A 23658-nucleotide genomic window follows, 5' to 3' on the forward strand; every position below is an offset into this window, starting at 1 on the left:
ACCTTATTTTTCCATAAATTCTAGTAACTGAGAACAGTGCTTAAACATTACAAATGTTTTCAAAAGCTTTTCCTTAAAGATTCAGTTTGTCTTTTTAATTATAGTTTAATTTGAATTGTTTGTTTGTAGTTTATATTTTAAAGTCTTCTTCTGTATTTAGTAAACAGATCTTTTCTCTTGTCAGGAAACACTAAACGTCTTGGGGAGCCAAGAGAACAAAAACCTACATATGTTGATGCTTTGGTATGTACCTATTCATATACTTTTAACTCTCTGATCAATGATGTACCAGAGAAAAGAATTTTAAGCGCCTAAGTCAAAACCCATTGAAACCAATGGAAAGACTGCCAATGACTTAGCGAGGCTCTGGGCTAATCTTTAAATAATCACTAAGGGCGGTGATTGTTTTGAATTCTGCAGTTACTTTTAGAATCTGCCAAAAAGAAAAGTACCTTTTTTTCAGGCAGTCTGACATGTAAAGCTCAATATTGAACTGTCCCATTGTGCCCCTAGCTGCTGTTGGATTCTTTCTATTCTTCAGATTAAGAATTAACTTTGAAATATGAATTTCAGCTAACTAGGTAAAGGAGTTGCTGATCTAATAGAGGAATGTAGAAGGAAATTAGTATAATTTTATGCCATCAGTCCCCCACAGAGAACTTCAATCCTGATAGAAAGTCATGTTGACAGTTTCTATCAGAGAGGTCCCAATATATAATTTTTCTGAGAATAACTTTGTGGGGATAGGAAAAAAAAAATGGTACGGGATGACTTGGTGAACCAAAATGAACATTTCTGCACAAGAAACGTTGAATCTGGTGAAAGAGAAAGTCAAATCCCTTAAAAGTGTATTTACAGAGCTGTGAATCTACTGCTTCTGTGCATGTTTGCTGTGGATTACTGTTTCTAATGAGGTTAGTCAGATACTAGGTTAAAAAATAATTCACCCAGATTTATGTGCTGTGCTATAAAAAAAAATGACTGAAACTAGGACAGAAACTTTTAACCTTTGAGGGGGTTATTTCCTACTTTGAATGGTAATTCTAGATACTAATACCAGAAGAAACATTTAAATTCCAGGTTAATTGATTAATAAATGGCTCCTGGAGCTTTCAGCAACTTGGTGCCTTTAATTTGTAGTATAAATGGAGCTATGTATTTTTAAATAATGCATACATAGTTACTGTTCAACACAGTAACATTAGGAGGTCTCTTCATTTGCATATACAAAATCTGCCTTTGCACATGCAAAGCTTGCTGGAACAAATTCAAGACTTAGTTTAAGATTTAGCCAAAAGGCCCCATAAGACTTGTATAAGTTAAAAAGTTCAGCTGAGACTTCTATCTGCCTTGGCCAGAATAATTGCAGAGATCCAAAATTCGTGAGCAAGGCTGGCTCTTACAGCTGCTGCCATACCTAGGTGCAATAGAGTGGGGGTATGTTGAAGCTGTCTTCTCTGAACATTCATAGTTTTCTGGGTCAAACACTTAATTACTATGTTAACATGATTTTGTCCATACCCTCAAAATGGCTTTTAAAAAAATAGTTTCAATGTAAGAGTTAAGGTTGCATAAAAAGTCTGATGTTAATCCATATGCAATTTTTGAACCAATCAAATGAAAACAGCAGCCCTTGCACACTTCAGCCCAATTTTAGTTAATGGCTCTTATTATGACCTTATCTAAATCTACACAGACTTCTACACAGAAGAACCCTTGTGAATAGTGACCATAGCAGCACTATATTTTAAAAATATTTGGACAGGGAATATTTTTATAATTTATGTCCATATTTTTTATCTTTCTCCAAGGATTTGATTGCACATCTTTTTTTTTGTCAAAAACAAAAAATCAAAACTACATTGAAGGAGAATTTTAGACACTTTTATAGGTTCGGTATTTGCATTATAAATCTTTTCTCAATACTTTCTAAAATGTCACACTTTGACCTTATATTCCTCTATTATATCTCCAACTTTTTTTGGAATAATGGAATAACCTACCAAGGAAGGTAGTTTAGATACTAAATAATCCTGTTTCAGTGTGACAAACTTAATTACTAAGGAGAACTAGTTAATTCAGTGTTGAATTTCATGATCTCACATCTCTTGGTCAATCACTGCATATTGCCAGAGTCAAATCCAATAGCATAACTGAATAATATCTTAACAATTGATTAATCATATAATTATTAATTGTTCCATATTGCAAGCAGGCTTTATAGTCATCTTTGTACTAAATTTAAACTATTAGCTCTTTTTTTGTGTTCTTTTCCATTAATCTACATACATTTATTGTATTGCCAATTGCCTGTTTCCACTGCCTGTAATCTGATGGTCTCCAGAGAGTCAGTAATAATTATGTACATAAACATATTTTGTTTTCCTCTTTTCCAGGGACTTCTGTCGTGATTATCATGGACTGCTTAGATTATTATATTCACCAATGTGCCTAGTCAATGATGAAATCAGCTTTGGAATTTGAAAATGCAGTTCTGTTTCTCTTCCAGTATTTTACATACTGTAGTACTAAAGTGTATCATGTTATATCCTTTATTTTTAACAACTGCTATAAAAGTCCTTAACTGTTTAATGACTTAACAATGTTATTTATGTAGAAGTCAATAAAGAATCTCCATTTAAATCTCCAGTACAAAACAATAATGGATCCTTATGTTCCTTCAGTGACTTTGTAATTCCTACACAGCAGCTATGAGCGAACCTTGTGTGGAGTTTTATGACTACACCCACAGTTCACTTTTGGAAGTGGTTTATCTACTGCATGGACGAGTAAACATGAAAACAAATGTGTTACACAGAAGCTATTATATTGCTCATAGGCTAAGTGTAAACAGAGGTGCCTGAAGCAAGACTGATTACTAGAGAGAGAACAAATCCAATTTCAATTTCCTTCAATAATTTGTTTATAGAACATGAAAGTCATAATCACTGTGGACAGTATTATATTGGTTTCAGAGTGGTAACCATGTTAGTCTGTATTAGCAAAAACAATGAGGAGTCCTTGTGGCACCTTAGTGACTAAAAAAATTTATCTGGGCATAAACTTTTGTGGACTAGAAACCACTTCATCAGATGCATCAGTATTTTTGTATTATATTGTTCATTCTCTTTCACTTACTCCATAGTATATTGTGATTATAATTTTACATCTACAGAAGTATCTTCTCTATTCTTATAATATAAGGTCACATCTTTTCCAGTGAAAGGAATTTCAGTCTAGTTTTTATGTCTTGATAAATTTGCACTCTTGTACCTGGTAGACCTGTTTCCTCAATGCTTTTTCATTTTTATATTAGACCTTATTGTGATAATTTGTAACACAAATATACTTCTGGTAATTTAACCTTTTCTTACTGCAAAGCTGACTGCAAATCCAACTGCTTTCCACCCATGTTTCAGAAATTTACTTCAATCAGATGCATTTTCCTTTCTGATAGTTATTGAAACTCAACAAATTCAGCCACTGTGCATGCAGGTTAATCCATTTCGATACTGAGGCCAGGCTTTTCTTTTTTAGCTAAGTATATATTTTCAAGGCAAACTTACTTTTTTTGCAAAATAAAGGAATGTCACTAAGCATAAGTGTCTTCTGTTCAAACTCCTCATCTCCATCAGCGCACATTGAGATGTTTTATTACCATTTAGTGGCTGTTGAAGACTGTCTTTAAGGGTTTTTATATGAAGGTGGGAAAATTGATTTCAGATCTTAGATTATTCTTCACGTTGATTTCTCAAAGCTACCTTAAGCAAAAGGAGTATCATTTAGTTCTTTTCTCCTTTGGTTGTTTGGAAGGAGCTTCAGGGGTAGTCAAAAAAGATAGTCTTCCTGTTTCTTCTTTACTACTTAGCTATATCACCTTAAACTTTCAGTTATTTAAAATTATATTTTACATCTAAGAAACTTCTCTTTTACTCTGTTTCACTCTACTACAACTGCACTGCCGTAGCTCCTTCCAGAAGACCTACAAGTGATTTAAAAATAAACAAACCCTCAAGCCTTTCAAATGAAGTAGGTAATCACTGCGTAGGGATGAGTTCACATCACACCAAAATGCAGGCATCTCTGGTGTGAGATAGCAACTGTTTAATTTTTCATAGCAAATTCTACCCAGGTATGTAAGACTGGAAAATGAATACATTTATCTGACTCCGGAGAGGGAATTTAGAGAGCAGAGGGCAATTTCTTTAATTGTAATTTGGTCAGGAGGACACTGGGATTAGTCACACAGTGATCTCTTACAAATAAGGTATCAGATTTTCAGTTCTAAGTCTTATCTAATTAAACTGCATCTCTATCAGCACAGCTTCCAAATATCATGGTGGGAAATGACGTTAGCACTGACTCAGAGGGAAAAGTGTCCAGTACTAAATTACTAAAGCTATTTCCAGCGTCTCTGGTATTTTCTTAGTATTTCCTGCTTAAGTACTGACCTGGCCTAACTCTGATTGCCTTGAGGAATCTGATCACAGCACAAGATGGTCTGACTGCAGGCTATGTAATTCATATGCACACAGGCAACTTGGTTAAGATTGTCCTAAATTTAATACCTATATCTACATACCAAGTAGACTTCCATATTTGTGTGACAAACTACTAGTGTTAAATTCTGGCCCCAGAGATGGCAATGAGCATTTTGCCATTAATGTCAGTGGGGCCAGGATTTCATCCTTGGGGCTAGACCCATACATAGTATTTAGGCTCACCCTTGGAATGCCTAACTTTCGATTTCCTGCTGCCTGCTGGAATCCACAGCCCCAAGTTAGGGGCCCAGTCTCCTCACGCAATGCGCGGGGAAAGCAGAGGCCTGAGAATGGGATCCACAGAACGCCAGCATGCTGAGCTCAGAGCAGTCCAAGATTAGCCAATAGGAAATTGAAGAGAGGAGTGTAGCTTAAACCGCCCCTTCCTCTCCTGGGACTTAGTTGCCTATCCCCAGCTGGGATTCACTGCAGTGGACCCTCTCCTGGAGTTAGGTGTGTCAGCCAATTCTTACAACTCAAAAGGAGCAGCCACCACCACTACCACTCCTCCTCCTTCTCCTTCTCCATTAGTGCCTAGGGTACTCGTGGGAGAGCTTGAGTCAAGTCCCTGTGCTATATCAGGTAGTGTGGGGATTTGAACCTGGGTCTCCTGTCATTAGTGCAAGTGGTCTTGCCACTGGGCAAAGGGGAGCACCACCTCCTCTAGCTGTGTTTTATGCCAAGCCTCATCCAGTTGCTGTGCTCTAGGGCAGCCTCTGAGCATGTTTACCAGATTGGGGTCTGTTGGGCAATGCCGATTTTGAGGATCTCACTGGGTCTTAGATGTGAGCCGAGTGTCAGGACATAGGTAGCTGTGCACATGCCCACTGGCCGATTTTAGGCACTGACAGGGTTAGCTGGCAGCTGCACAAGGGGGTTGAGGTTCTAAATTTTGGATTTAGGCACCTTAATCCCTTTGTAGATCTGGCCTTTGGTTCCAATGTGCATTTCACAAGAGGTTATACATGTGTGTGGGCAGCAGCAGTGGGCCTGGGCCTGGGCTTTAACTCTCACCAAGAGACAGTGGGCCTGATTTGCTGTCCTGTTAACCAGTTTTATACCGCTTCTCAGTGGGAAAACATAAAGGTGATATAAGAGAGTAGAGAACCTGACCATCTCTAGCAGTGGATGTTTAAGTTTCCACGTTGTCTTGTCAGTAATTATGCTGGTGTTTTTTCTGAGGCGAGCATCTCCCTATTAGGGGCTGATGCTCATGATGTTTATAACTGAGCCACAAGAAACAATTCCTGGAAATTTGAGCGTCATTAATAGATGTAATACTAATTTCCAATGGCAATGTGAATTGGGATAAGCCTGAAGTCATAGCTATTACTGCTTTTCCATTTGGAGCTCTTAATCTGTACAGATGAAGCAATTATATATTCAGAAAAAAGGGATAAAATGAATCTATATGCAATAATAAATCAGATCAAATTTGACGTTGATAGTTGGGAGTAGATTAAACTCTTTACAGGGGGAAATAAATTTAGTAAAATGAAAAATTCTTTGCCCTCCTATTTCCCCCCCTCCTCCTTTCCCCCCCCTCTCTTTCTGTTCTGCTTAGGATCTTATACCATGCTCACCATTATTTTGTACTACGCTGACTATCTTAAAATAGAAGCACCCAGGACAATGGTCATCCAAGAAATTTGGCCATGTGCTCAGGCAGACTTTTTGCAAACGGGGAGTTGAGAGGATGTTGCAGACAAACCCTTATTTTAAAAATGCTTAGAAACGTTAGCCGACAGCAAACATAAAGCTGACTCAATATATAGTTTCACTCTGAACTACCAAATTGTTCATCGGAAAATGTTAAGAATGTATGGCACAGTGACGCAGCATTAATAAACATGGCAAATTATGAAACAGGTTTAACAGATACCTCAAATCTTCTGCCAAACTCCTTGTAGGATCAAAATAATTTAGTTAATGAAGGCTTATGCCAAAAAATTATCAGAACTCTCTTTTAGTATATTAAACAGTGAAAATTACTCTTGTCCTTTCAAGATAGAAAGTTACCCTAGACTCCTTATGCTAGATAAACAAGCTTCTGGTTTTATTTCTGCCAGTCAGAGAGAAAAATCGAATTTCAATCGGTTTGTACAGGTCAGTTTGTGCTGTTGCAAACCTGAGAATTTTTTTTCACAGATTGTTTTTATTATATTAATAGTATTATATAGATGTGCGGAACACAAATATAGGTTAGTAATTTTAACGGACAATGAGATATACTTTACGCAAATAAAATATTTAAGGTGAAATCCTGGCCCCAGTGAAGTCAATGGAAGTTTTACCATTAACTTCAATGGGGCCAGCATCTCACTCTTGAACTTAAGTTACTAACTACTGTATACAGAATAGCCCACTTACAAGAACCTACTGTCTTATTAGTAATTCGCTTCCATCTCCTGCAAAGTCCTGAGTGGTCTGGTTGATAGCAGTTTGTCCTATTAGTGATGATTTGTTTGTTGAAAGGACCCCCAAGTCAATGTCTTCATTCCCAAATCTTCCTTAGGGTAGTTAATTTCACATTTTTCCCTTCTGTATTTTCCCAGTTGTTATATTGCCTCATTATCTGTTCCTGAGGTCTCTCGTCCCTTTAGACAATGGTTTTATATATTTATTTTATTTAAATTAACAGATTTTGTTGGGTAACCACATGATAGCTGCTCGTTTTCAAAGTATCAGCCCTCTTGTTGCCATCTGTCTAGTAAGATCATTTGTCAGCATTATGTGGTGGTATCTATCTTAGGTACTTATAGGGTACCTGTTATCATGGTATCTGAGCATCTCACATTCTTTAATCTATTTATCATCACAACACCCCAGTGAGGTTGGGAAGTGCTATTATCCCCATTTTGCACATGAAGGATTGAGAGGCTCAGAGACTTGCCTGAAGTCAAGGGGAGGTTTGTAGCAGTGCAGGGACTTGAACTGAGGTCTTCAAAGTCTTAGACTGGTGTTTTAATCTCCTTTTCCAAAGCTCAGGGCTACATGTCATCAGGGTCACTTGCATCGAACAATAACACATTCAGTATGGTGTAAGGCATAAACTGAAAGATTTATAAGTGCCACAATTGAAAAATCATGGTATGAACTTCAGACTAATGTTTATCTACTTTTTTTAAAAAATATTTTGATAGGCACCTTTCGGAAGTGCCAAAAAAAAAAGTATTTGAGTGATTTGCTGTTTCAGATTATACCACTGGTCCATCAGGTCTGGCAGCCTACCCACAACAGTGTCCAATACTTGTCATATCAGACAAAAGGGAAACCCCCTCAATATACCTAGCCAATTATATACCTAGCCAATTGTGCAGTTCTGTATAGCTGAGTAAGTGATAGCCCATTTTTGGTATGCCATTATCCCAGAGTCAGTCCTTTGAGGGAAAGCCCAGTTATCTAGGCACTAGCCGGATGCACTGCCTACTTGGTGTCCAGAGTAAATTCAATGCCATCATGACGTAATGCCATCGTTCCAATGGGAACGGAGACTTCACACTTACACAGGACTTATCATTTGAGGATCTCACTAATCTTCACAAAACACTTTTGAAGTAAGTCAGTGATAATACATTTGGACCATTTCACTCCCTACTGGAAGGCAGCCAGCTCCAGGTTGGAAGTCAGCAGCTGTATTACAGTGCCCAGCAACACTGCACAAGTTCAGGACAGGAAAAGTAATTGAAACTGCAGAGGGTACTTAGGCAGGCATGATGTAATTACCTTTAATTGGATCTGGGCAACGTCCCAGCCTTAGCACCCTATTTGCAGAGAGTGCCATGGGCTTTCTAATGAATACAAGTTGTCAGAATCTTGGTTTCATCAAAGACAGAGAAGGGCTGATTCCCAGTTACTCTAAGTCTCGTTTATGCCATTCTATCAGCATTAAAGTAGGCAGAAATGTCTTCTTGAGATGAGCTGTTGTACAGAGGCTATTCCTGGCCAGCGTTCAGCTGGTACCAAGGCTCTGTACCACATGCATACATGGTGTACCAAGGCCATGGGATAGTGTGGCCAGAGTGTGCTACACTCCAGCTATTCTTTGCTTCCCTGAGGACTTTTATGGAACAAAGTGTATGTTAGAATAGCCTTGAGGCTGCTCTAACTTATACTGACTGCCAGGCCAGTGTCTACATGGCCCTGTAATTTGGAGAGTGCAAAGGAGGCTTAAATCTACCTTTGCTCCCACCAAACCAAATCCCCAATCACAGGAATGGAGTAACTAAGAAAAAGGCCCAGAGTTCAGATGACGCATTTGCAGTGGAAATCCAAAATTAGCCCATGTTGTTAAATAGGCCACTTAATGTGTGTCCGTGTGTCCTATCAACAGATTACTCCAAAGACATCCAAGTCCCTTGCATGATGCAAATTTTTCAAATCCAAATTTAGGGTTTTGGAGTTGTTGTTTTTTAGAAATGCCATTAGATTGAAGAGAATATGGGAGGGATATAATACTCTGGTATAAAATCCTGAGTCTGTTATTTTCCACAGCGGTTGAGAAGAGAGCACAGAAAACTCAGCTCAACTTTCAAGGCAATCGAAACAGCCAAGTCTTTCAATTAAAGCTGCTGCAACCACTCTCAAAACTTGCCTTTTCAGTATTTGAAAGGATCAGCTCATTTGCCATTGTTCAACTGTTTATAAACCACTCAAAAGCGATTTAAAAGGCAATGGGAAAAAATTATGACATTAGAACCTCAGGATCTTTGCATAACCTGCAGTTTTCTGTACTGCCATTGTAATATGACAAGTGGCTAGCACAAACAATGACTGCTGAGTTACATAAGTCCATGAACTGCTGTAGTATGCCATAAAGACAGTCAGGAGGTTAGGACCCCATAGTTCAACCCCAGAAATTTAAAGCTTAGTTATCTAGTTTTGTGCAGCACATTAACAGGAATGCGTATAGTGATTATGAGCTTTATGCCTTGAGAAGGACAGTGTGAAAGTCCTGTAAGTGTAATAGGTCATTGCTATGAATGACCTAATCAAGCTCCATAGTACTCAGCAGTTCAGTAGCCATAGGATCAAGACTCAACCAAAGAATTCTCCATCAGTAGTACACCTAGGATGGGAAGTAATGTATAGGGCCCTACCAAATTCATGGTCCAATTTGGTCACTTTCATGGTCATAGTATTTTAAAAAGCATAAATGTCATGATTTCAGCTATTTAAATCTGAAATGCCACGGTATTGTAATTGTAGGAATCTTGCCCAAAAGAGGAGTTGGGGGGGGCAGAGTTATTGTGTGTGGGAGTTGCAGTACTGGCGCTCTTACTTCTGCAGTGGTAGCGTTGCCTACAGAGCTGGGCAGCTAGAAAGTGGCAGCTGTTGGCCAGGGGCCCAGCTCTGAAGATGGCAGCGCAGAAGTAAGGGTGGCATTGGATGATTGATATTCCCACTCTTTCTTCTGCGCTGCTGCTGGCGGTGGCTCTGCCTTCGGAGCTGGGCACCCGGCTAACAACCACCACTCTGCAGCCACCCAGCTCTGAAGGAAGCACAGAAGTAAGGGTGGCAATACCGTGGCCCCCATAAAATAACCTTGCAACTCCCTTTTGGGTCAGGACTCACAATTTGAGAAACCCTGGTCCCCCCCATAAAATCATAATACAGGGTAAGAGCACACAAAAGATCAGATTTCACAGGGCAGGAGACCAGTTTTCACGGTCCATGAAGTGTTTTTCATGGCAGTGAATCAGGTAGGGCCCTAGTAATGAATGACAACGTGTTACCAGCAGCTACGGGCTGTGGCGTCCATTGGAACCTCGAGTGGGCGTGGGTGTGCAGCTGTATAGAAAGCTTCAGACACTTAATTTGATACAATGACGTTGTTTCTTAAGATGAAAAACAAGCTCAGCCAATAGGGCTACCTCCTGTGCAATCCCACTGAATTTAGTGGTGTGGCTGTGGGCCTGTATCTGCCCCAGAGTTGAATTCTGTTACCTGAAAGCTCATCACCTCCTTTTGCATCACTCAGTGTTTCTTCCAAGAATTTCTTTCGTATTAAGAAGTGCCGCCAGAGCACGCAAATGCCATTGGTTGCATGGTTCTTTACAACCATACGGAAGGTCCCTGCCTTAGAGCTTTCACTCCAAATAGTTGGTGGTCCCCATGCAATTCTTAGAGGACAGGGACTACCACCCAAATAGCTGCAATCTTAGAAGTAAAGGAATAGGCTACAGAAGATGTATGTAGGAGATTATTGAGGTCCACTGGCGAGTAAGTACCCTCTACCCATGCTGTAATTATTCTAAGGCCAGCGGATTGTAATAATGTGATGCTGTCACTTTTAACTAGGATAAAGGATACTCTTCAGGGGCAAGGCTGCAGTTGCTTGGTTATGCTGGCAAACTCTCTGCTACTTGTTAAGATCAGCATTGAGAAAGGAGTCAGACTGTAAGACACAAAAGCAGAATGGCACCACAAGGTGACAAGAAAGGGTACTCAGTTGTCGGGATTTGTCATGGGATTATTACACCTCTCCAAGGTAAGTCTGTCTAGCAATATTAGAATACTGGGTGCCATTGCCTGATTATTGATCTTAGGCTACCAAGATGAGCTACATAAGGAATGTGATAAGAATAGTTCATATTCCTAAAGCACTTTGTAAAGGAGTTCCCTGAAGTGCAGCCAGCTCTGGGGTGGAACACAGCAGCTGTTTACAAGCACAAAGCAACAGTACACTGGAATCGAGGAAGAGTACAGAATACTGTATCCAATCAAAATATAAAGCAAGGGATCTTATCTATTAGCTGCCCCCTCCAACACAAGCCTGTAGAACCATGGTTGGGTGCTGGATCAATGCTGACAAGGGGATGAGGATCACCTCCTTATTCACTGCCTGTTTCCTTCAGCCCACTGGGTCCTGAGCACTGATTTTGTGATCAGATGTGATCACAGCCCAAGGTGGCATGGTGGCACAGCAATATCACTCAAGCAGAGGACAGCACTCCACTGACACCACATCAGATGGCCCCTAGCCCACTAGCGCTCTATAAACAAGTGGTCGAGTCGATACGATGTCACACTGTGCAAGTTAAACACTGAAGAGATGTGCCCTGAGACCTTGTCTCAGGTAAATATTCTACCAAGAAGGCCCTGCAGTAAGGAACGAGAGTCGCGAAATCAAACAATAGGCCAAGTGGGATCAACAGGCTTTTAATGTAACAAAGTCTGTGACCTGAAGAGATAGTTCAGGTCGCAGCCTGGGAAAGACTCCAAGAAGCTCCTAACAAGATACTTCAGGTTATAAAGTGCCAACTGGGAGAGCCTGATTAATATGCTCCTCAGCCAGCTTAGCATTGAGCAGAACTCCGGAGTTCTGGCTCTCAGCAGTATCCTGCACCTCGCATCTAGAGACTGATCACTCCTGGGCAAGGCTGATGGCAAGACTGAGGGGAAAAACAACTGAGGAGAGTTGGCAGTTTTTCAAAGGGATACTATTAAGGGCCCAAAAACAAGCTATTACGCTGGGTAGGAAAGATAGAAAATGTGGCAAAAGACCACCTTGGCTTAACCATGAGATCTTGCATGATCTAAAAAATAAAAAGGAGTCATATAAAAAATGGAAATTACAAAGTATGAATATAGGCAAACAACACAGGAATGCAGGGGCAAGATTAGAAAGGCAAAGGTACAAAATGAGCTCAAACTAGCTACGGGAATAAAGGAAAACAAGAAGACTTTTTATCAATACATTAGAAGCAAGAGGAAGACCAAGGACAGGGTAGGCCCACTGCTCAGTGAGGAGGGAGAAAATGTAACAAGAAACTTGGAAATGGCAGAGATGCTTAATGACTTCTTTGTTTCGGTCTTCCGTGAGAAGTCTGAAGGAATGTCTAACATAGTGAATGCTAATGGGAAGGGGGTAGGTTTGGAAGATAAAATAAAAAAAAACAAGTTAAAAATCACTTGAAAAAGTTAGATGCCTACAAGTCACCAGGGCCTGATGAAATGTATCCTAGAATACACAAGGAGTTAATAGATGAGGTATCTGAGCCTCTAGCTGTTATCTTTGGAAAATCATCGGAGACGGGAGAGATTCCAGAAGACTGGAAAAGGACAAATATAGTGCCCATCTATAAAAAGGGAAATAAAAACAACCCAGGAAACTACAGACCAGTTAGTTTAACTTCTGTGCCAGGGAAGATAATGGAGCAAGTAATTAAGGAAATCATCTGCCAACACTTGGAAGGTGGTAAGGTGATAGGGAATAGCCAGCATGGATTCGTAAAGAACAAATCGTGTCAAACCAATCTGATAGCTTTCTTTGATAGGATAACTAGTCTTGTGGAAAAGGGAGAAGCGGTAGATGTGGTGTACCCAAACTTTAGTAAGGCATTTGATATGGTCTCGCATGATATTCTTATCGATAAACTAGGCAAATACAATTTAGATGGGGCTACTATAAGGTGGGTGCATAACTGGCTGGATAACCGTACTCAGAGAGTAGTTATTAATGGTTCCCAATCCTGTTGGAAAGGTATAACTAGGGGGGTTCCGCAGGGGTCTGTTTTGGGACCGGCTCTGTTCAATATCTTCATCAACAACTTAGATGTTGGCATAGAAAGTATGCTTATTAAGTTTGCAGATGATACCAAACTGGGAGGGATTGCAACTGCTTTGGAGGATCGGATCAAAATTCAAAATGATCTGGACAAATTGGAGAAATGGTCTGAGGTAAACCGGATGAAGTTTAATAAAGACAAATGCAAAGTGCTCCACTTAGGAAGGCACAATCAGTTTCAAACATACAGAATGGGAAGAGACTGTCTAGGAAGGAGTACAGCAGAAAGGGATCTAGGAGTTATAGTGGACCACAAGCTAAATATGAGTCAAGAGTGTATTGCTGTTGCAAAAAAGCAAACGTGATTCTGGGATGCATTAACAGGTGTGTTGTGAGCAAGACACGAGAAGTCATTCTTCGGCTCTACTCTGCGCTGGTTAGGCCTCAATTGGAGTATTGTGTCCAGTTCTGGGCACCGCGTTTCAAGAAAGATGTGGAGAAATTGGAGAGGGTCCAAAGAAGAGCAACAAGAATGATTAAAGGTCTTGAGAACATGACCTACGAAGGAAGGCTGAAAGAATTGGGTTTGTTTAGTTTGGGAAAGAGAAGACTGAGAGGGGACATGATAGCAGTTTTCAGGTATCTAAAAGGGTGTCATCAGGAGGAGGGAGAAAACTTGTTCACCTTAGCCTCTAATGATAGAACAAGAAGCAATGGGCTTAAACTTCAGCAAGGGAGATTTAGGTTGGACATTAGGAAAAAGTTCCTAACTGTCAAGGTAGTTAAACACTGGAATAAATTGCCTAGGGAAGTTGTGGAATCTCCATCTCTGGAGATATTTAAGAGTAGGTTAGATAAATGTCTATCAGGGATGGTCTAGACCAGGCCTGCACAACATACTGCCCGTGGGCCGCATGCGGTCGGCAGAGGCTCACTGTGCTGCCCCCGGCGAGATTCAAAAGGCTTTGTGCTGCCCGCAGCGGCGGGGAGCTTAGAGCTCTTTAAATCTCAGCCGCGGCCGGGATTCACAAGGCTCTGAGCTGCCTGCAGCAGCGGGGAGCCCAGAGCCCTTTAAATCTCAGCCACCAGGGCCAGCTTTAGGCCAATTCAACCAATTCCCCTGAATCAACCCACCCCTAAGAGGGCCAACATGCACAAGCCCCAGTACAGTGTACCGGCAAAAGCAAGTGCGCTGTAGCGGGGTGGCCCAGCTTCCCCAGGAGGCAATTTAAAAGGCCTGTGGCTCCCAGGCCCTTTAAATTGCCACCAGAGCACCACTGCTGGAGCCCTGAGGTAGGGCTGTGGGGCTCTGAGGGCTATTTAAAAAGTCGGGTTCCCGTCGCTTCTACCGCCCCGACCCTTTAAATTGCCACCGGAGCCCCACCACTTCCCCAGGGTTCCCGTGGCTATTTAAAGGGCTGGGGCGGTAGAAGAAGGGGAGCTCTGGGCCCTTTAAATACCCCCAGAGCCCTGGCGTAGCGGGGGACTCTGGGGGCTATTTAAAGGGCCAGGGCTCCAGCTGCCTCTGCCGCCCCGGTCCTTAAATAGTCGCTGAAGCCACACCGCTTCCCCCGGGCTCCCTTGGCTATTTACAGGGCTGGGGCGGTAGAAGCAGGGGAGCCGCGGGCTCTTTAAATAGCCCCCAGAGCCCTGGGGTAGTGGGTGGGAGGGTTTGCAGATGCCTTTGCTGCCCTGGTCCTTTAAATAGCCCCTGGAGCCCCACCACTTCCCCAGGGCTCCTGCAGCTATTTACAGGGCTGGGGCAGTGGAAGCAGGGGAGCCCCAGGCCCTTTAAATAGCTCCTGAGCCAAGGGCTGCTACTGCTACCCTGATGGGGGAGGCAGGAGGAGGGGGCGCTCACCATACTGGATGGGCTGTACCCCCTGTACCTGCACCAGTTGCCCGCAGCCAACCCCTGCTGCACCTCCTGCCCTGCCTGCACCAGTTCCTGTCTGCAGCCAGCCCTGTACCTGCTGCCCACAGCCAGCCCGTCTCCAGCCAGTCCCTCACCCCCTGCCTGGCCTTCAGCCTTGCACCAACCCCTGTCTCCAGCCAGCCCTGCATCCCCTTCCCTGTCTCCAGCCAACCCCTGCTGCACCCCCCTGCCTGAAGCCAGCCAGTCCTGCACTCCTTTGTCTCCAGCCCTGCCAACCCATGCCCCACCCCCCCCCCCCGTGGCCCTGCCTGAAGCCAGCCAGTCCATCCCACATACCGTCTCCAGCCTGCCACACACCCCTTGCCCAGCCTTCAGCCAGACCCTACCTCCAGCCACCTCCCCCACACCTCCAGCCAGCCATATGTCCACTGGTGCCCTGTAGTTCCCAGGGAAGTAACCCTGCACACCTGCTTCAATGAGATGGGCAGGGAGCAGCTGGGACCCACACATGCACCCTAGCACACCCTCAGGGAGTGGCGGAGCTCATTTCTAGTTCAGACACATCTTTTTAAAAAAGAACTTTAGGTAGGGTTAACATACATCTGTACTTTCCCGGACATGTCAGGCTTTTTGGATCTTAAATCGCCATCCAGGAGGAAAATACGGACGTATGGTAACCCTATTGGTACAAAACATACATACTGTGGCAGAACTTTTTATAGGGAACTGGTTGCTAAGAAATGAAAGGCTTTTTTTTTTACATTTTTTTTTCTTTCAGTCATCCCTGCCGGGGCCCCGCCGAAAATGTTCGAATTCGGCCCTGCACTTCCTAAAGCCGGCCCTGCCAGCTGCGGATGGGATTCAAAGGCTCTGGGCTCCCCTTCCAGTCCTAGAGTCTATGAATCTATGAATCTGCACCTTGCAGTTGCTGACAAGCTGCTTAAACTGTGACTATAGAAAGGCATTTGGTTTCTCCCCCACACACACACACACAGCTGTGAGGCACATCGCTTACATAGGATCTCACTTTATAGGAGAAAAACGCAAATCCATGGCCCTGACCCTTGCAGTGAAACGCACGTCTCAGACCCTGTCTGCTCTGTAATAGCTTTTCTATTTTTACTTCGCAGCTCTGTGTGTCTGACCTGGTTTGTAAATAGATGTTCTATAGCAATAGACATCACTAGGTGAGGGGAAGTGGACACAATTGCTTAAGCATCTCAATTTTCTCTCCTAGCAACATGTATGTACTTGAGTTTCCATTTGCATTTACATACAGCATCCGTGTTCAGCAAGAGCACTTAAGCATGTGCTTAACTTCAAGCCTGAGTTGGGGTTTCAGAAGTGCCCAGGTGACTCAGAGGCACAAGCCCTATTGATTTTTTCAATAAGACTTGTGCTCCTCAGTCACTTAGATGCTTTCAAAAACCCCACCCAGCATACCTATGTTCCAGGGAAATCAATGGGACTTAAACATGTGCTCAAAGTTAAGCACATGCTTAAGTGCTTTCCTCAGTAGGGACTTTCCTTATTAGCCTGCATGAATTGACGTCCACTTCATCACTTCATTCCGTCCCTCTGCTTACATTTTACTAAATAAAAAACAACCCCTTCCCCAACAACACACACACACACACACACACACACACACACACACACACACACACACACACACACACACACGATAACAAATATACAGCTTGTATGCAGTAAAATTTTAATAGGAGAGAGATGATCCCTCTGTGTCCATCCCCCTGCCCAGCATCACTGGCATTCACTGACTATAACACAAGAGTTCTCTTTTGATAAGCCAAATGGAGCACAGGGTATGTGGGCATGCTGCTAATCAAATGGCTCCTCAATAAACGGTGGTGCTTATTAATCTGCAGCTCTTTTGGTCTATTACAGGTACATCGTAGAGAGCAGGCAGCATTTTCAATTACAGCCAGGCATTTATTTTCCAATGAGTTTTTTACTATTAAAACTCCCAGCCAACTGCAATATATTACTTACTCTCTTTTGAGTACCTGCAACATTTCACATTCTCTGGGCAGAACAGAGTGCCACCTTATTTCATGTATCTTTAAACGTACTGTTCCCATTAGCTCTATGTAATAGGCTTTATAATTTAAAAAGCCTCAGCTGTATTTTAAGACAGGCCTCCTGAGCCATCTGTATCTTTCAACAATGGTCAGAATTGTAAGTACCTGACTGTATGTATTGTGGTCTGATTAGGGTAAAAGAAGCGGTTAGAGGCAAAAAGACATCCTTTAAAACTTGGAAGTCAAATCCTAGTGATAAAAATAGACAGGAACACAAACTCTGGTAAGTCAAGGGTAAAAGTATAAATAGCCAGGACAAAAAAGAATTTGAAAATCAACTACTTAAAGAAAAAGACAAAAACTAACAGCCAAAAGGGGGGGGGGAGTACATCAAAAGCAGGAAGCCTGCCAAACTGCAAACATCAAAAGCAGGAAACACGCCACAGGATGATTGAGGTACCAAAGGAGTATTCAAGGAAGATAAAGCCATTGCAGAGAAACTAAATGAATTCTTTGCATTAGTCATCACTGAAAAGGGTGTTAGGGAGATTCTCACACCTGAACATTCTTTTTAAGTGACAAATCTGAGGAACTGTCCCAGATTGAGGTGTCCATAGAAGAGGTTTTGGAAGAAATTCGTAAATTAAACAGTAATGAGACTAGATAGTATTAACCCAAAAGTTTTGAAGGAACTCAAATATAAAATTGCAGAACTACTAACTATGGCATGTAATCTATCACTTAAATCAACTTCTGTACCCGATGATTGGAGGATAGCTAATGTGATGCCAATTTTTTTAAAAGGCTCCAGAGGTGATCCTGGCAATTACAGGCCCATAAGGCTAACTTTAATACCAGTAAAATTGGTTGAAACTATAATAAAGGATAGAATTATCAGACACAAAGATTAACATGATTTGTTGGGGAAAAGTCAATACGGCTTGTGTAAAGGGAAATCATGCCACACCAATCTATTAGAATTCGTTAACGGGAAGTCAGCAAACATTCACAATGGGGATCCGGTGGATATAGTGTACTTGGACTTTCAGAAAGTCTTTGACAAGCTTCCTCACCAAAGGCTCTTAAGCAAAGTAAGCTGTCATGGAATAAGAGGAAATGACATCTCGTGGATCAGTAACTGTTTAAAAGACAAGAAACAAAGGGTAGAATAAATGGTCAGTTTTCAAAATGAGGAGAGGTAAACAGTGGTGTCCCCAGGGTGGACAATGGGATGGCAAGTTTGCAGACAATACAAAATTACTCAAGATAGTTAAGTTCAAAGCACAGTGAAGAGTTACAAAGGGATCTCACAAAACTGGATGACTAGGCAACAAAATGGCAGATGAAATTCATATTGATAAATGCAAAGTAACGTACACTGGAAAACGTATTCCCAACTACATAAAAATAACAAGGTCTAAATTTGGGCAATTTAGGGAAAATTCAGAAATGGGAGTGTGTTGGAGGCACTTGACTTGTAGTAACCAAGGCTGGTGGATACCAGAGTCTGGCTGGGGTGTAACAAGCAAGCGACTGGAATCTGAGCACTGAGCCAGAGCTGCTTAAGGTACAGACACTCAGTGTATGCTTGCCTGCTGGCTCCAGGCTGTGAGCCACAGTGAGAGAGCATTTAAGACACCTGGAGTTACAGGGCAGGTGGCGGTACAACCTCTCACTGGTCTGGATTGCACCCCAGAACATGCCCGTCCCATGACTTTCAATAGGTCTTGAGTTTGTAACTCTCCTAGGCGTGATTGAAAATCTCACCCCGTCACCTATTATTTTGCAGCCCTTCCCAAAAATCAGGTAAATGCTTTCAGATTATAGATTCATTAAGAGAGTTGACAATGCCTTTTAGTGTCATTTGTATATGCCTTGTATTCTGGCATTAGTTATAATTAGGGCCTCTGATTTTAGGTTTTAACTGATTGACACTAATAAAACACAGCTGATACAGAAAACATAATCTGTTGTTTATCCAACAAATGCAGGGAAAACATTGGGAATAGTTATGCAGGTCGTGCCAGCTTCACCCCTTTCCCAGTGCAGTTTGTTTACAGAAGCAATGTCCCTGTCCCCTGGCTTGTATCTAAAGTAGAGTGACAAGGGAAAATATTGGGGGACCGCCACGAGGGGGGGAAGGGCTTTTTTTTTTATTAACTCACCTGTCTGGGAGTTTGACGGCAATTCAACAGAGAGCCCTTCAGTCGCAGACGGTCCTCAGCAGCAGGTAATAAACCTGGCCACCAAAGACAGAAGCACCCGCCACCAAAATACCGCCGAAGACCATCCACGACTGAAGGACTCTCTGCCGAACTGCTGCTGAAGACCAGGAAACAAAATATCGGGACAAATGGCATCTCAGCTGTACTCTGGTCTGGACACGGGACAAACTCTTCAAAATTGGGACAGTCCTGATTTTATCAGGATGTCAGGTCATCCTAATCTAAAGGGTTATCTCCTCAGGGCAGAAATGTGCAATACGGGAGTGGAAATTATTTCTAAAATGAACTAACGTGTTGCATATTAAATGGTCTGCGAAGACCCTGCTGGTGTGCAATAAGGGCTCCCTAGTGCACTTCAAACTAGTGGTGTTTGCAACACTTCAACCTCCCTGGCCACAAAATAGCAGATGTAAGGGTAGCCATCTTACAGCAAAAATACTTCAGGACCAGACTCCAAAGAGAAACTGCTGAGCTTCAGTTCATCTGCAAATTTGACACCATCAGCTCAGGATTAAACAAAGACTGTGAGTGGCTAGCCAACTACAAAAGCAGTTTCTCCTCCCTTCGTGTTCACACCTCACCTGCTAGCAGAGGACCTCACCCTCCCTAATTGAACTAACCTCGTTATCTCCAGACTGATTCTTTCCTGCATATTTATACCTGCTTCTGGAAATTTCCATTACATGCGTCTGACAAAGTGGGTATTCACCCATGAAAGCTTATGCTCCAATACATCCGTTAGTCTTAAAGGTGCCACAGGACTCTCTGTTGCTTTTTACAGATCCAGACTAACACGGCTACCCCTCTGATACTTGTTTATAACAGTGATTTCTGGATCTAGGCAAGTGCTGCTTAGATATTCCCTCTCACCTTTTACGTCAGCTGTTTCTGAATTCCCTCATGCTAGGACCCATCACCTACTGAGCCCTCTGGCAAGATTAGTTATTTGCCTTTGGGGTTTTCCTATAACTGCACTCATCTCTGACCCCAGGCTTTGCCCTTTGAGAAGCAAATGAACTATATTGTTAAACTGTTTAATGTCCATCTAGAGGGCAGCATTTATTAGCCTGGTTGAAGTCTCTATTACCTCAATAGGTTGCACAGCTCTTGATTCATATTTGGATCATTGTCCTTCTGTTTTTGGAAGCAACCCAGATTATTAGCTCTGTATAGCTCAGCTTGGACCAAATGTAGCTCCAGAACTCAAAAAAAAAATGGTAGCAGCAGTTTTGACACCAGAACTGCACTCGCTGCAGCAAAAGCAGAGTGCAGGGGACCTGCAGCCATCTTTCAAGTAAGACATAAAAACAAAGACCTCCCCATTTGTGGATTTGAGAGATCCCATGGCACTTTCACAAGAACAGGGAATTTAGCTCCCATCTGTTCGGAAACTCCAACTTGGGGTCATTACTGTGAATTTTTTTCTGGTGAAATTCCTGCTGCAGTTCCAACAGCAGAAGTTATTTTTCACTTCCTGTCAAACTCTTACATGGCACTGCTGTGTGCTGGCCAACAGTTGGTTCATTCTGCCCCAGGAATGGTTGCATTTTTGCACTGGCTGAAGCAGTTCCTGGTTCTCAAGCCTTTGAGATACATTGGAGTGATGAGTTCTTGTCCGTCACTAGGGCTTTAAAATTCCTTTTCTCTCCTGTCTGCAGATTGAAGAGCCTTGATTGGGCTATTGGTTGGAATTACCCGCAAATTATTATATCTTCACAGCCGAGCAGTTCCCCAAAAGCATTTAGCAATCTCTTCTGCATCAGATTTTTATTGCTACCAAATCTCATTGTGAATGTTTGATATTAAATTCATCTCTATGTAATATAGGTCAATGGTATGCAATTAAGTTCTTGTTGATTACAACAACTCAAATACTTGTAGTTTCCCAGATGTCTTGGAAATGACTCATCCTGCCTGTGCTTAGCAGTAGGGTGCCGTATGTTTAATTGGAATTTGCCTTTTATTATTTTTATTTTGAAATGAAAAGGCCAGATTTTCAGATGGTGTAGCTCCTTAGACACTGGTGGAGCTATCCTGATTTCCACCAGTTGTGGATCTGACCCTTAGTGTATAATGTGCACATATTATACAATGCAAATGACTTTCTCAAACAATGTGTGTCTTCTGGACAATGAGTGCAGAATTACTGCCATGACAGTCCACTGTTGTCATAAGCAGATTGTTAAGGGTTAATGTCTCTTGTACCTGTAAAGGGTTACAAGCAGGGAACTGGACACCTGACCAGAAGACCAATCAGAAGACAAGATACTTTTAAATTTGGGTGTAGGGAAACTTTTGTGTGTGTTCTTTGTGTGTTGTGTGTTCTTCTCTCGGAGGGTCTGAGAGAGACCAGACATTATTACAGGCTCTCTAAGTTTCTTTTCATATAGTAAGTAAAAACAGGCGGTTTAGGCTTTTTGATTGTTTTTACTCTATTTGCAATTGTGGATCTGGCTGGTTAACTTTTATATGTGTAGTTGCTGGGAATATTCTGATTTGTACTGGTACTGGGGGGAAAGTCTTTTTCTGGTGTCTGTAAGCTATAGGACCCTGTAAGATTTACATCTTGAAGTTACAGAGATAATTCTTTACTTTTTCCTTCCTTTTATTAAAAGATTTTTTTTTTGAGAACCTGATTGATTTTTTCTTCCTTGTTTCCCTTGTGTTATTTCAGGGGATTGGGATACTCACCGGGACGGGTGGGGGGGAGACGGGAGGGGGAGAGATAGAATCTCTCTTTGTTTTCCTTGAATCTGTTTGCCTCTTGGTGGAAGGGAAGGGAGATGCTTCTCTGTATGGTGATTTAGAGGTTAGATCAGTATCTCTCAGGATAGCCCAGGGAGGGAAATTCTGAGAGGAGGAAAGGTGGGGGGAATGGTTTATTTCTCCTTGTTTTAAGAACCCAAGGGATCTGGGTTCTTGGGGTCCCCAGGGAAGGTTGGGGAGGTCAGAGTGCCCCAAAACACTATATTTTTGGGTGGTGGCAGTGCTATCAGATCTAAGCTGGTAATTAAGCTTAGAGGATTCAGGTGCTAGTATCTCATTTTCTGAACTCTAAGGTTCAGATCTGAGAAGGAATGCTATGATAACTGTTTGCACTTGCTATGGAATCAGGGCAATAACACAAGTGGCCCACACTGAATTGGCAATGAGCAGGCACAGGGCCAGACACATTTTTTGTGGGAATGAAGGGGCCAGGGGCAAGATCACAGGGGGCAGGGTCGATTTGATTTAAATCATGATTTAAACCACTAGTCATGAAGCCTCAGTTTAATCATGGTTTTCAACATAAAAGTGCATTCTTATTGATTGCTCTTCTTCGAGTGATTGCTCATATGCATTCCAGTTAGGTGCGTGTGCGCCGTGTGCATGTTCGTTGGAGAAACTTTTATCCTAGCAACACTTGGCGGGTTGGCTGGGCGCCCCCTGGAGAGGCGCTGCTATGGCGCCAAATATTTACCCCAGCCGACCTGGCCACCCTTCAGTTCCTTCTTACCGCCCTGTCAGTCGTTGGAATAGTGGAGTGTAGCTTAGCTGACCTCCACCTTCCCTAGCTACTCGTAGTCTCTTCTAGTTATATTCGTAGTATAGTTAACTGTTATTGTATATATACAGATATAGTTCATTAGAGTTAGTTATAGCTCATAGTTATAGTTGTTAATTAGTAAGTGTTGCGGGGTTCGGGGGATAGCCCCTTCCCCGCACCTGGTGCCAGAGCTCATGCCTGGCTCACTGGGTTTCAAGCAGTGCTCGGCCTGTCATAGGCCGATGCCAACAGGAGATCCCCAGGACTTCTGTTTGAAGTGCCTAGGGGAATCGCACTTATCGGCTAAGTGCCCAATTTGCAAGGCTTTTAAGCCAAGAACAAAAAAGGAGCGGGACATTAGATTGAAGCAGCTCCTAATGGAAGCGGCCCTGACACCGTCGCCCTCGGCACCGAGCATGAGCCAGTCGGTGAGCAGAGGCACCCCTACGGCACCAGGCGTCACCGGTACGCGTAAGGATTCCTGGCACCGGCCACCGCTGGCACCGAAATCGACTCCGCGCCGCTCCCTCTCCCCGAGGTCGAAGACGGCGAAGGGTCAGATGGCAACACCAGTATTGCAGCCAGAGACTGCACCTAAGGCTGACCACCCGGCACCAATCCCTACCGCGGCACAGCCAAAACCGGTACCGTCGACTCCAGCCCCACGAGGGCAGTTGAGTCCGGCACGTGACAGCTCCCCAGCACCATCCGTGGTAGAGCTCACTTTACCATCTACCCCAGAGACTTTCTCCGCGGTGAGGGACTTGATCGCCATCACCGAAGCGGCACCGTCCCTACCCCTGGCACCACTGGTGCGGGTATTGCAGTCCCTGGGCAAGCCGACCCTGACCAGACTGCCGTCAGTCGGCGTAGCGGACCGGCACCGATCAAGATCACGGTCCCGCCGCCGCTCTGAGTCGAGACGTTGCTCCCGATCTC

At 42.9% G+C, this 23658-nt stretch overlaps 1 protein-coding gene across 1 annotated transcript in view; it reads left to right on the forward strand.

The window, feature by feature from the left end:
• The window catches only part of KHDRBS3 (KH RNA binding domain containing, signal transduction associated 3), a 211474-nt gene extending 208456 nt beyond the window's left edge, over positions 1-3018 (forward strand). The window contains exons 10-11 of the transcript XR_003999220.1: positions 185-243; positions 2397-3018. The gene's annotated coding sequence lies outside the window, so the exon portion shown is untranslated. The remainder of the gene's footprint in view (positions 1-184; positions 244-2396) is intronic.
• The last annotated feature ends 20640 nt before the right edge of the window (positions 3019-23658 follow it).

The sequence above is a fragment of the Gopherus evgoodei genome, chromosome 2, assembly GCF_007399415.2.
Source record: "Gopherus evgoodei ecotype Sinaloan lineage chromosome 2, rGopEvg1_v1.p, whole genome shotgun sequence".
Lineage (NCBI taxonomy): Eukaryota > Metazoa > Chordata > Testudines > Testudinidae > Gopherus > Gopherus evgoodei.